We start from the raw sequence: 13340 nt of genomic DNA, 5'->3' as shown, positions 1-13340 counted from the left end.
GGACTCCCTTGGCGTGCCCTTGGCAAATCATTATGATGGTTCCCGGGGAGGGGCGGCTGTTCTGGGAGGATCTGGGAAGGAGGGGAAGAGGTGGAGTCAAGCCTGGATGTGAGCCCAGCAATATTCACTCCTGACCTGTGATCTCGGGACAGTCACTTGAACTTTCTTAACCACAGTTTTCTCAGATGTGGAGTAGAATAAACGATAGTAACCCCCAAGCATGTGAAAGCCCTTTACAAATGCAAAAACATTCCACAAAGGTGTGTTATGAGGAGCTTTTGTTTCCTCTCCAGAACTGTAGGCAGCACATACTTCCTCCTGGGTTCCTACCTGAATGGCGGCTGGCTGGGAGGAGGGGCAGGACCTGGTGAGGGAGGGAAGAGAAGCGTGGTTGTCAGAATAAAGGTGTCCACAGCCACATCGGGGGATTATTGTGAATATGTTAGGTTACATGGCAAAGGGGATTAAGGTAGCTGATGGAATTAAGATTGCTAATCAACTGACCTTAAAATAGGGAGATTATCCAGGATTATCCAGGGGGGCTCAATGTAATCACAAGGGTTCCTCAATGGGAAAGAGACTAAAGGTAGAACAGACATGGCAGCGTGGGAAGGACTGTGTCGTTGGCTTTGAAGATGGAGGAAGGGGCCATGAAGCAAGGGGTGCAGGAAGCTTCTAGAAGCTGGAAAAAATAAGGAAATGGATTCTCTCCTAGGGCCTCCAGAAGGAACATAGCGCTGTGGACACCTTGACTCTAGCCGAGTGAGACCTGATTCAGACTTCTAACCTCCAGAACTGTAAGGCAAAAAAAAAAATTTGTGTTGAGGGGCACCTGGGTGGCTCAGTCAGTTAAGCATCTGACTTCGGCTCGGGTCATGATCTCACGCCAAGAGAAATAAGAGCTCAGGTCCACACAAAAACTGGTATATAAATGCTTACGGCAGCTTTACGTCTATCAGCCCCAACCTGGAAACAACCCGAAGGCCCATCACCTGGTGAATGGATAAATAAACCGGTATATCTGCACAATGTAATACTATTTACCAATTAAAAAAAAAAAAAGGAACTCTCAATCAACACAACATGGACGAATCCCAAAGTAATTATGTTAAATAAAAGGAGCCAGACCCAAAAAACCAAAACCAAAACAAAACATAGTGAATGACTCCATTTATATGAAATTCTAGGAAATACAAACCAATCTATAGGACAAAAAAGGATCAGTGGTGGCTAGAGTGTGTGCATTTGGGGGAGGGGGTGACAGGAGGGATTGCAAAAAGTTTAAAGAAACTTTTGGGGATGATAGATAAACTCGACATTGTGAATGTGGTGATGGGCTCATGGGTGTACACGTACATTGAAACTCATACACTTTATTTTTTAAATGTATTTATTTATTTATTTATTTTTTAATGTTTATTTATTTTTGAGAGACAGGGAGAGACAGAGCATGAACAGGGAAGGAGCAGAGAGAGAGGGAGACACAGAATCCGAAGCAGGCTGCAGGCTCCGAGCTGTCAGCACAGAGCCCGACGCGGGGCTCGAACCCACAAGCCGTGAGATCATGACCTGAGCCGATGTCGGACACTCAACCGACTGAGCCACCCAGGCGCCCCTAAATGTCTATTTTTAAAAAAGAGAGTGCACACAGGGCTGGGGCAGAGACAGAGGGAAACAGAGAATCTGAAGCAGGCTCTGAACTGTCAGGGCAGAGCCCTACTGGGGGCTGGAACTCACCAACCATGAGATGATGACCTGAGCCCAAGTCCAGACACTTAGCCGACTGGGCCACCCAGGCCTCCCAAAACCCACACACGTGAAATATGTACAGTTTATTGCATGTCAATCATACCTCAATAAATCCATATTTTAGAAAATATTCCCTCTAAAAAAAACCGTTTCCAACTGTACATACAGTCTGATTTCCTTTTCAGGGGGGGAAAAGCCTCTGTGTGTGTACATTTTCTGGGTGATGGATCGGAAGTGAAGTGGCCTTTTTTCTTTAAACTCTTCTGCGTTTGCGTAAAACCACACATTTTAATTTATATTTATAATAAATAGGGGCACCTGGGTGGCTCAGTGGGTTAAGCCACTGACTTCAGCTCAGATCACAATCTTGCAGTCCCTGAGTTCGAGCTCGGTGTAGTTCTGAGCTGTCAGCTCAGAGCCTGGAGCCTGCTTCGGATTCTGTGTGTCTCTCTCTGCCCCTCCCCCACGCACACTCTGTCTCTCCCTCTCTCTCTCTCAAAAATAAACATTAGAAAAAAATTTTTATATTTATATAAATAAAACAATTTCCATTTTCCAAAAGGAAAGCCAAACAAGTGCCCTAAGCAGAGCCTCGCTCCTCCCCCTGCCCGGTCCTCTCCAGCCGGAGCGGAGGCATGAGTTGACCCAGACTCCAGCGCTTCCTGTGAGCTGGTCCCCACGCACGGCCGGCCGGCCGGCGGCCCCCAGGGCAGTGACGAGAGCGGCCCTGCAGATGCTTCCCGGAAGGCCTGGGGGGTCAGCCTGGGCTAGACCAGTAAATCACCCGCGGAAGGGGCCGAAGGGTTTCCTCCGCAGGGCCAGGGCCAGCGTTGCGGAGACATGCAAGCTGGGGTGGGTGGGGGAACGAGAGCCCACCCTGGCTTGGCTGCAAGGGGATAAGGAATTTAGTGTATGGAGAGAGGGGAAGCGGCGCAGCTCCGCTGGCCAGGGACCGGAACGGAGACCTGAAAAACCAGCAGGACACTCCTGAGTTCTTGGTGCCAAGGGCCACCTGTTTCATTCCCTGCTTCTCTGGGCACGTGGCTGTGCCTGGGCAGGTAGTTCTCCTGCCAACGAAGTCTGGTTCCGAACCAATTTGCCAACCTGGAATCTGATTGGCCCGTCTCGGGTCACGTGGCACCCGATTAGCCAATGGGGTGGGGGCCCGTATACTAAGCCGCTTTCCAACAGGTTTTCAAGGGCTTCTCGGAGGAGGGGCAGGCAGGTGTGGGCCGCTGCCTGAAGGCTGTGTGCGATGTTCAACAAACAGAGAAAGCCTGACTTCGTGGTGCAGTCCCCGGACAGTACGGTGCCTCCCTACGGTGCAGCTGTCCTCAGGGGCCCAAGCACTAGAAAACCAGCCTGGTTCAAGCCCCCTCCCGTGGAATGGTTCCCCCACGCAGGTCTCTACCGTAGCGCCGTCCCTGGTGACAGCTGCTCAGACCCCGGCCCCAGGGCAGCAAAGCTCTGCCCCAACAAGGTCGTGGCAAAAGTCCTTTGAGGAATCTAAACTAGGTAATGCGGAGGAAGGTCAGGCTTTGTCAGGAGTAGCAGGGACGGAGAGAGACACACAGAGCGAGCAGAGGAAGCAGGCTCACGGTGATTCCGAGGGGGCTTTTTATCACTGTCACCAGAGCTACAGTCATATGGCTGCAACACTGACACAACTACCACAACGAAAGGCACAATAAAAGGCATGCTTGTGCCATGCTATGCCATTTTCATGCAGGAGGTTGCTGGGTAGTGCTTGCTACAAAGAGATCCCTGGAGAACCCTGTCTAACCACTAGTGTTTAATGCTAACATTAGCACTGATCTAGCACGTTCTACAGACCAGGCACCCATTCCAAGCACCTCACTTATATCCACTCATGTAACCCTCCTAACCACTCCAAGAGGTAGATACTATTATCCCCATTTTACAGATTGGAAAGGTAAGGCACAAAGAGGTTCAGTCACTTGCCCTAGTTCGCAGAGGCAAGATTCCAACCTGGGCAGCTTGGCTCTGACGTCATGCCAGTAATCACTGCTCCCTACGCACTGGCATGTACCTGACACTGTTCCAGGCACTGGGATACAGAACAAGCCACAAACCCTGCTCCGTGAGCCTCGCTGCCTCGGGGAGAGACATAAATAGCAATGACCCACATAATGAGTGAGTGGTCACTGTTGTTTGAAGTGCTATGAAACTTGGAACTCTAAGAGTATCTAGAAACGGACTGTCCTTGCCTGGAGGGGTCAGAGAGGGCTTCCCTGCAGAAGTGACACCAATGTTGAGGTCAACGGAGTGACAAGGAGCGGGCCAGGCAAAGCGGCGAGGGCAGATTGTGTAGCAGGAAGGGGTCCAGGTGACAAGGAACGGCATGTGCAGTGTGCCCACATTAGGTAAGCACTTTGTGGAAGGGTGTCTCAGGCAAAGGTTACAGGGCAGGATAGGGACCCTGCCCTGGCCTCCAGGTGACTGGCCACTCTCTCTGTGACTCTGCCCCACCTCCCCGCTGGCAGTCACAGCTGAACGTCTGCAGCTCTGTGAGGTGGCAGGAGGGACAAACCCACGAATATTTTCAGGGTAAATGTTTGCTACCGAGTGGCCCGGAAGGACGCTGATCTCTTCAGTGCTCGGGTTATGGGAGTCATGATGATTCAGGGAAAAAAACCACTAGCTGGATTCTGGAGGGAATTCAGCCAGCCCAGCTGCCCATGTGTGGAGATGCTTATCAGAGGCCAGCCCAGGCACCACTCACCTCGAAAGTGGGGCTCTGGCAGTTTGTGCACAGCAGCCCTGGCCTTTCTCCAAGGGCCTATTTTGGACACTGCTGGCCTTCCTAAGTGTGTTAAAAAGCAAACTCCGGGGCTTTTGAGAAGTGCTCTAATCTCAGCCATCTGATGGATATTCTTGACAAGAATGGTCAATTTCTGGACCCTAATGGCAGCGATGGGGCTGTCATCACAACGGGGTTAGGCTTAGCAAGGCAAGACCACAATTGGGGCTTCTGCTGGCCAGCAAGGCAGAGATGACAGATGGCAAGGACTGTGTGGGTGGGGGAAACGACTCTTTCCTACTCTCTGGGCGAAGCTGGTTTTGCCTTCCAGGAGGGAACATTAAAAATATCCTCGACCTTTGACCCAGAAGTTCTAGTTCTGGAAATTGTTCCCCAAGACCCTCCCACCAGCACACAGGGGGCATTTACAAGGGTGCTCACTGCAAAGTGGCTTCGAATAGTTAAAAACTGCAAACACCCCCAGACATACCCCAATGGAATTGGCTAAGTCTAGTGCGGATGTCCTCATGCCAGACAACTGCAGCCCCTCAAGAGAATGTTCCAGCAAGGAGCAGCCTCTAAGAGTCACTGTTAGGTAAAACAAAGCGAAACAAAACAAAAAACCATACAAGTGACAAAACAGTGTGTATTGTGCTATTCCGTTTTTGTTTTTTATTTTATTTTATTTTTTAATGTTTATTTATTTTTGAGAGAGAGAGAGCGTATGAGCAGGGGAGGGGCAGAGAGAGAGGGAGACACAGAATCCATAGCAGGCTCCAGGCTGTCAGCACAGAGCCCGATGCGGGGCTTGAACTCACAAACCGTGACATCACGACTTGAGCCAAAAAGTCAGACGCTTTTAACCAACTGAGCCACCCAGGTGCCCCTGGTTTTGTTTTTTAAAGAAAGTATTACTACAAACTTTGAAAAAAATGATCTGAAGCGTCTATACTACACTGTTAAACACAGGTTATCTCTGGGGACGGGCATACTGGGGACTTTCGTTTGTTAAACTTTTGCTTTCTATGGCATAAATTGTGCAATGCTTGAGTTTTTAAATGATGAGCATGTGTTACTTTTGCTTTCAGATCTTTCTTTCTTCACGTAAGCATTTATTGCCATAAACTTCCCTCTTAGCCCTGTGTGTGCTTCATCCCAGAGATTTTGTGTATGTTGTGTTCTTGTTCTCAAGATATTTGCTAATTTCCCCTGCGATTTCTTCCTTGACTCACTGGTTGCTTAAGAGCGTGCTTGTCCATTTCCACATTCTTGTGAATTTTCCAGTTTTTCTTCTGACGTTGATTTCTAGTTTCTTCCCATGGCAGGACACGTGCTATGTTTGAAGTCAGAAAAGCAGTGATGAAAAGGAAAGAAGGTCTCCATAGCTTGGTGAGTAGGAGCTCAGGCATGGGACCCAGACTGCCTGGATTTGAAGTCAGTTCCATCATTTACCACCCGGGTGACCCTGGGTGTGATGTCATCACTCTGTGCCTCAGCTTTCCCACCTGTGAAATGGGACATACCTTATGGGATCTTGGGAGGATTAAAAGAGTTCACATGAAGAAAACCTCAGATCAGTGCCTGGCGCACACAGTAAGCGTTCAGTGAAATGTCAGCTTGGTGATGGAAGAGGAGGTCAGGACATGGGCAACTCAAAGTCTGGGGATGTCTCCACTGAGCCCAGGGTGGCGGCCACAAGCATGTAGGATTGAGCTACCTGCCCTCCAGGACCAAAGAACCCTTGACACCTGACCCCATGGAAGGGTGCTGTCAGTCTTTCCTCTTGTTCATTTGTTCCCTCCTTCTGATATTCAGCACTTACTCACTGTCCCCCTCCCCCATGTGCTACCCTGGGACCGGTGGGGGTGGGGAGAGGATAGACATAAACTCTTCTGTGAAATGGGAATATGATTATGTTAGTCTGCTTGGGCTGCTATTACCACAGACAGGATGGTTTATAAACAGAAATTTATTTCTTACAGTTCTGGAGGCTGCAAGTCCAAGGTCAAGGCGCCGATAGATTTGCTGTTTGGCAAGAGCCTGCTCTCCGGTTCACAGACAGCCGTTCGTCCTCATGTGGTGCAAGGTGGGAGGGAACTCCTGGGGTCCCCTTCATTAGGGCACCGTTCCCATTCATGAAGGCTATGCCCTCATGACCTAACCACCTCCGAAAGACCCTACTCCCTAATATCATCACCTTGGAGGTTAGGATATCAATATATGAATTGGGGGGGGGGGACACATTCTGTCTATAGCAATGATGGGACCGCCTGCTGCAGGCTGTTGGCATTTGAGGAGATCTTAGGAACACAGTGCTTAGCCCAGGGCAGGGGCCCCCAGAGTGAGGTCAATAAACACACAGAAGCTGTTGTTTAGAGGGGCACCTGGGTGGCTCAGTTGGTTAAGCAACTGACTTTGGCTCAGGTCATGATCTCAGGGTTCTTGAGTTCAAGCCCCGCATCTAACTGTCTGCTCTCAGCACAGAGCCTGCTTTAGATTCTCTGTCTCTCTCTCTCTCTCTGCCCCCCCCCACTTGCATTCTCTCTCTCAAAAATAAAAAAACAAAGCGTTAAAAAAAAGGAAGCTAGGGGCGCCTGGGTGGTGCAGTCGGTTAAGCGTCCGACTTCAGCCAGGTCACAATCTCGCGGTCCGTGAGTTCGAGCCCCGCGTCAGGCTCTGGGCTGATGGCTCGGAGCCTGGAGCCTGTTTCCGATTCTGTGTCTCCCTCTCTCTCTGCCCCTCCCCCGTTCATGCTCTGTCTCTCTCTGTCCCAAAAATGAATAAAAAACGTTGAAAAAAAAAAAAAAAGGAAGCTGTTGTTTAGAGGGAGAAGTGCCAGCATCAAGGCCTTTCTATCTATATATCTATTTTTATTTTTTTAAGTTTATTCATTTATTTTGGGAGAGACAGAGACAGCGTGAGTGGGGGAGGGGCAGAGAGAAAGGGAGAGAGAGAATCCCAAGCAGGCTCAGTGCTGTCAGCATGGAGACCGATGCAGGGCTCGAATTCACGAAAACTGGAGATCATGACCTGAGCTGAAACCAAGAGTCAGACACTTAACCAACTGAGCCACCCAGACACCCACTCTATCTATCTATCTTTTTATTATTTTTTTTAACATTTATTTTTGAGAGGCAGAGAGCAAGCAGGGGAGGGGCAGAGAGAGAGAGGGAGACACAGAATCTGAAGCGGGGTCCAGGCTCTGAGCTGTCAGCACAGAGCCCGATGCGGGGCTCAAACCCATGTCCTGTGAGATCGTGACTTGAGCCGAAGTCGGATATTTAACCAACTGAGCCACCCAAGCGCCCCGGTCTATTTTTAAAGAAAGGTTTATGCCCTCCATGGGGCTTGAACTCATGACCCTGAGATGAAAAGTCGCATGCTCTACCAACTGAGTCAGCCAGACACCCCCATCAAGGCCCTTTTGAAAGCCCCCTTGTAGGAGAATGGTCAAACCTGCCTTGGGCAGGTTGAATCCTCGTTGAATCCTCCACAGAATTACGTGAGGGAAGTATGACCACTGAAACCATTTTACAGCTGTTAAAACTGAGGCTAAGAGCCTCCAAGGGACTGGCTCCAGGTCATTGAGCGAAGGGGGAGGAGTCTCGGGCTCATACCCTGGTGTGCTTGCCGGTCCCTGCTGTAGCCCTTGTCCCCCACTGCTCCCCCAATGCCTCGCCATTAAATGGCACCACTGATGATTTTCACATTTAAAAGTAAGAGCTGTTGCTGACAGTACATCAGGGACTGTGACTAAGAATTCAGAAAATAAGCAGAGCTCAGCAAGGGCTAAGGGGCTGTGCGTGTGCCTAAGAGGACAGGGTGGTAACCTAGAAACACCTCTTCTGGGTAAACATGGCCCTGATCACTGGGCCAGAGGTGTCGGACTCCTGACCAGTTATGTAAGCTCTGTGTTCACCTGCCAACTCCTGGCCCACTGGGTGGGGGTCTGAGAAGGTCCAGAAGTCTAGGTCGGCAGTGGGGTGGGGTGGGGGTCTCATTTGGGCTCGCCTTGCACACAGGCTGCCCAAACAAGGCCTCAGCCAACCCCTCCACCTGCTCAGGCCCAGCAGGGTCACAGGGACACTTCCCAGAAGTAGGACTTTGTCTGCTCTTTCGGATGCCCCCTCAGGCCCCCTCCAAGGCTTTAGTTTGACTTTGTCCAGAAGGAATTCATCTGGACTCCATTTCCTAAGGGGCTCTGTGCCATACACTTTTCCCTCCTACTTTATGTAACTGTGCAAAGGTGTCATTATCTCCATTTTTATGGGTTGAGGACACTGAAGGTGAAAGAGGGCAATAACTCGCTTGAAGCAATAGGGCCAGGGAGTGGCGGGGCTGGCATTTGAAGCCAGGTCACTTTAGGCAGAAGGAAGGCCCTGGGAACTGTGTGCTCATGGAATATCTTGAGACCCAGGTGACAGGCAGAGAAAGGAAAGTTACCGGGAATACATTCCTGAATCTTACAGGGAGGCAAAGGTCATGCAGGGAACTGGCCTGGGATAATCACACCATCCTCTCTCTAACACCTTCCATGACTCCCCATTACCTTTAGGATAAAGCACATCATTATCACAGCCTGCAAGACCCTCCCTTGTGGGAAGGGGCCTGCCTACTTTTCTAGCCTTGCCCTCACCTCTCACAGATTCGAGGCTCCTGCATTTTCACAGTTGAGACTTTCTACCAACTCCTGTCTCCTGGCTGACTTCCACACATTTGTCAGGGTTTGCCTTCGTGCTGCTTTCTCAGGAAAGCCTTCCCTGGCCACACACACCAGGTCAGGCCCACTCTGCGTTCTCACCCCTTCCCGAACTCCCCTTGACCCCCAGGTGTACCATAGCTCTCATCGCTAGGGCCACACCTGCGTGTCCCCCACCGCAGCCCCAGTCCCAGGGCAGATGGTGTGATAAACACCTGTGAATGAAAATGGAGGAATGAAATGCTTGGCAGACCTTGGCAGGCTGGAGACCTCGGACGCAGACAGACGGCAAGGCTGGGGAGGCTGCTGGGCTGATCGGCGGCTTGTGCTGAGATAGTACTAGAAGGAAGGGCAGGGCCAGCACTCAGAGCCCACAATTTGGACTTTGGACTTTGTTGGGTTAGTGATTTGGAGTCCTGGGCTTAAGGCATGCTGGAGCCAAAGCCAGGGTTTAAGAAAGTAAGGCTGCCCTCAAAGCCACAGGGGAAGGTGGGTGGCTCTGGGGAAAGCCACCCACAGGTCTCTGGACACAATGGGAATGGGGTAGACACACTGTCATGTTTTAGCCTCGGAATCCGGCCTGATTCTGCACAGTGTCGGGTCAGGCATTGGGCCTCGGCCTTTACACACTCGATGATCGAATCTCCCCAACAACCCCAGGAGGCAGGGACTGCTGTGGGCCCCACTGGACAAGATGGGGAAGCTGAGGTTCAGAGAGGTGGAGCGACCTGCCCCAAGTCACACAGGGACTCCCTATCCCTGCCTTAGTTATAAGTTACTGCAGTTCGCTCAGAAGTTAGGGGAATCCAGGCCATCTAGACCTGCACTGTCCAATATGGTAGTCATTAGCCCCCTGTAGCTATTTAAATTTTAAATTTAAATTAAACGGAGCTTAAAATTCAGTTCCTAAAAAAAGATAAAGTAACATAAAAATAATAAAATAAAATTCAGTTCCTCAGTCCCTCTAACCACATTTTATTTTTTAATGTTTATTTTTTGAGAGAGAGAAAGAGAGAGAGAGAGAGCAGGAGCAGGGGAGGGGCAGAGAGAGAGGGAGACACAGAATCCAAAGCAGGCTCCAGGCTCCAAGCTGTCAGCACAGAGCCCAGGGTGGGGCTCGAACTCATGAATGGCGAGATTGTGACCTGAGCCGCAGTCGGGAGCCCAACCGACCGAGCCACCCAAGCACCACACTAGCCACGTTTTATGCTCTATAGCCACATGTGGCTAGTGGTCACCATATTGGATAGTTCAGATATGGAACATTTCCATCACTGCAGAAAGTTCTATCAATACTGCTAGTCTAGACTGTGAAGGTAGACAGGTCCTCGGAGACCACTTAATTCAACGCTCTTATTTAACAGACAAAGATAGATCAGGGACTGGTTCAAAGTTACACAGTGAGTCAGTGATAGGGGTGGAACTCAAAATCTCGGCTCCTGACTCCCAACCCAGCTCTCTCCATTGACTCCTATCTCTTAGCTGGAGCTTTGTAAGGGGCTTCTGTGAGGCAAAAAGATACCACAGAGTCCTAAGACAATTGCTTAAGTAGAAGTAATACTTTAATGTTGAAATATAACAGAGGTTGATATCCATAATATGTAATAAGCTACTACAAATAAATAACAACAACAAAAAAAGATGACTACTTCAACTGGAAAAAATAGACGAGGAGAAGCCAGGCAATTTACAGAAAAAAAAAAAAAGGAAATTGAAAAAGATTCTAGTGAAAGAAATGTACAGTACTATAGCTTTTTTATTTGTATTGTCTTGGCCAAACAGACTAGTAAAGATGGAGAAAATGTGGGAATGGGTGCTATCTTATACTCTTGGTGGCAGTATAAATGGGTCCAACCTTTTGGGAAGGCAGTGTGGCCACATTTTTTCAACACTAAGTATGTAAATACTCTTTGAATCAGTAATCCCTAGGCTGGAACCCAAGGCCATCTGACTCCAGATCTTGTGTTCTGAACCATGACTACTCTCCATGAGTGATGGTCAGGCTTAGGTTGGAAAGGGCAGAGTCAGCGGGTCAACGGGGATACTTGTGGACTTGGCTGTGGGAGGTTTAAGCAGGACGGATCCCCGTGGGCGAGTTCTTTGGCGCCCTTTATCTTCTTGTGTGACTGGCTCAGATATTAGCAAGGGGCCCAGCACCAATCAATACACGCTTGGTCAGCTGCTGTGGTGGCTCAGCTGCCATTCCAGTTCTGCAAATAATTGGAGCCCAGTCACCGGTGAATCAGCACCGGCCGCCCTTGGCAAGCAAGGTTGGGAAGGCGGCTTGGCGTGGCGCTCTGTGCTGGGTGTCAGGTGACAGAGAGCAGACCAGCTGGGTAGCTGCCCTGAGGGTGATTTGGGCAAGTGACATTCTCCACCCTGCCTCAGTTTCCTCTTTCCCCCTTTCTTTCCCTTTCTTTCCTTGTTTCCTCTCTCCTTTCCTCCCTCCCTCTCCCCCCACCTTCCAATGAGTTGCCAAATATGCATCACTTATTGTGACAGCAAACAGACGGCGAGCTCTTATTTTCTCTGCATACAGATGGTTGGTAACTTGGGGGGCACAGATCAGGGAGTGAGTGTGGTGTCTGACGTGGGGGCATGGGGTGGGAGAAGATGCTTGAGCTGAAGCTTCGTGCTCGGTAGGTGTCACCAGGTGGGCAGGGGACAAGGCCAGAACCTTTGGGTGGGGCTACAGGGGCCTGGGGGAGGCAGGTAGTGAGAGGCTCACCCTCAAGAGGGTCTTGAATGCCAGGCTAAGAACCTTTGATTTTATCCAGAGGGTGATGGGGAAGCATGGAAATAATATCCTTATATATTTTTGCTTGTAATATCCTTATCTGTTATTAAATTACAAAATGAATTCATCATATTATAAAGCACAAACAATACCCCCTCCCCAATTCATTAAAATAGGGTAAAAATGTCCCTGTAAGCTCTCTCCCCAGGTGGAAGCTGCTGGTAGCAGTTTAGGGTGTATCCTTCCAGATTCTTCTCTATGCACACGTAAATATACCCGTGCTTCTTGACAAAAATAAGCTCGCCCTTCACATACTATTCTGTGACTTGCTTAGCCATGGCAGGGTAGACATTTCCCATCTCGGCCACACACACACGTCTCCCACATCCTTCTCGCAGCTGCGTAACATCTCACCGATGACACTCGCCTTCATATGACAAATATCGATTGAGCTCTGTCGTGTACCAGGCACCATTCTGGGTGCCGAGGATGCGGCAGAGAACAAAACACAGTTCTTGCCCTCAAGGCTTCCTTCTTCCTATTGCCAGACATCAGGGTTGCTTCAATATTTTTGTGTAACAGACAAGGGTGCAGGAACCGTCTTGCATATGTATCTCTGCATGCATGAGTGAGTACTGCTATTGGGTAACTTACTTTCTTTATAGAATTTTAAAAAGTTTTTTTTTTTTAATGTATTTCAGTAATCTCTACCCCCAACGTGGGGCTTGAACTCACGACCCTGAGATCAAGAGCTGCATGTTCTTCCAACTGAGCCACCCAGGCACCCCTGGTAACATACTTTCCAAGGTATTGTGCACATTGAATTTTGGTAGTTATTGGCAACACTGAGGGGTTTTAGAGTAGGAGGTGATTTGGTTAATCATCCATCCACCCTTCTATCCGTTTACCCATCATCCATGCATACGCACATATATGCACACGTACATCGTGAATGCATCTGGGCATCCATTGCTTTGACAGTCATTTATGGAATACCTACCGTGTGGCAGGGCCTGAAATTGACATACAGACACCATGGATGAGGTGTCTGACCCCGTGAAGCTCATGCTGGAATGGGGGCGGGGAGAGAGAAGTAAACAGTATCACAGGAGACTGTCCAAGGCCAGACAAGGGTAAGGATTCTCTAAGGTCTCCCACTTTCTGCAGCCGTGATTCTGTTCTAGAGGCTGCGGTCCCACAAAATTCCTCTGTTCCCCCTATTCCTTCCTCATACCTATTCCAGTGCTTATGCTCACTCACATCCCGACTTCAAGAACCCGGTGGCAGGGCGCCCGGGTGGCTCGGTTGGTTACGCGCCCAACGCTTGATTTGGGCTCAGGTCATGATTTCATGGTTCGTGAGTTCGAGCCCTGCATGGGGCTCTGTGCTGACTG

Source organism: Panthera uncia, chromosome D4, assembly GCF_023721935.1.
Source record: "Panthera uncia isolate 11264 chromosome D4, Puncia_PCG_1.0, whole genome shotgun sequence".
Classification (NCBI taxonomy): Eukaryota; Metazoa; Chordata; class Mammalia; order Carnivora; family Felidae; genus Panthera; species Panthera uncia.
Note: the sequence above shows the minus strand (reverse complement) of the source record.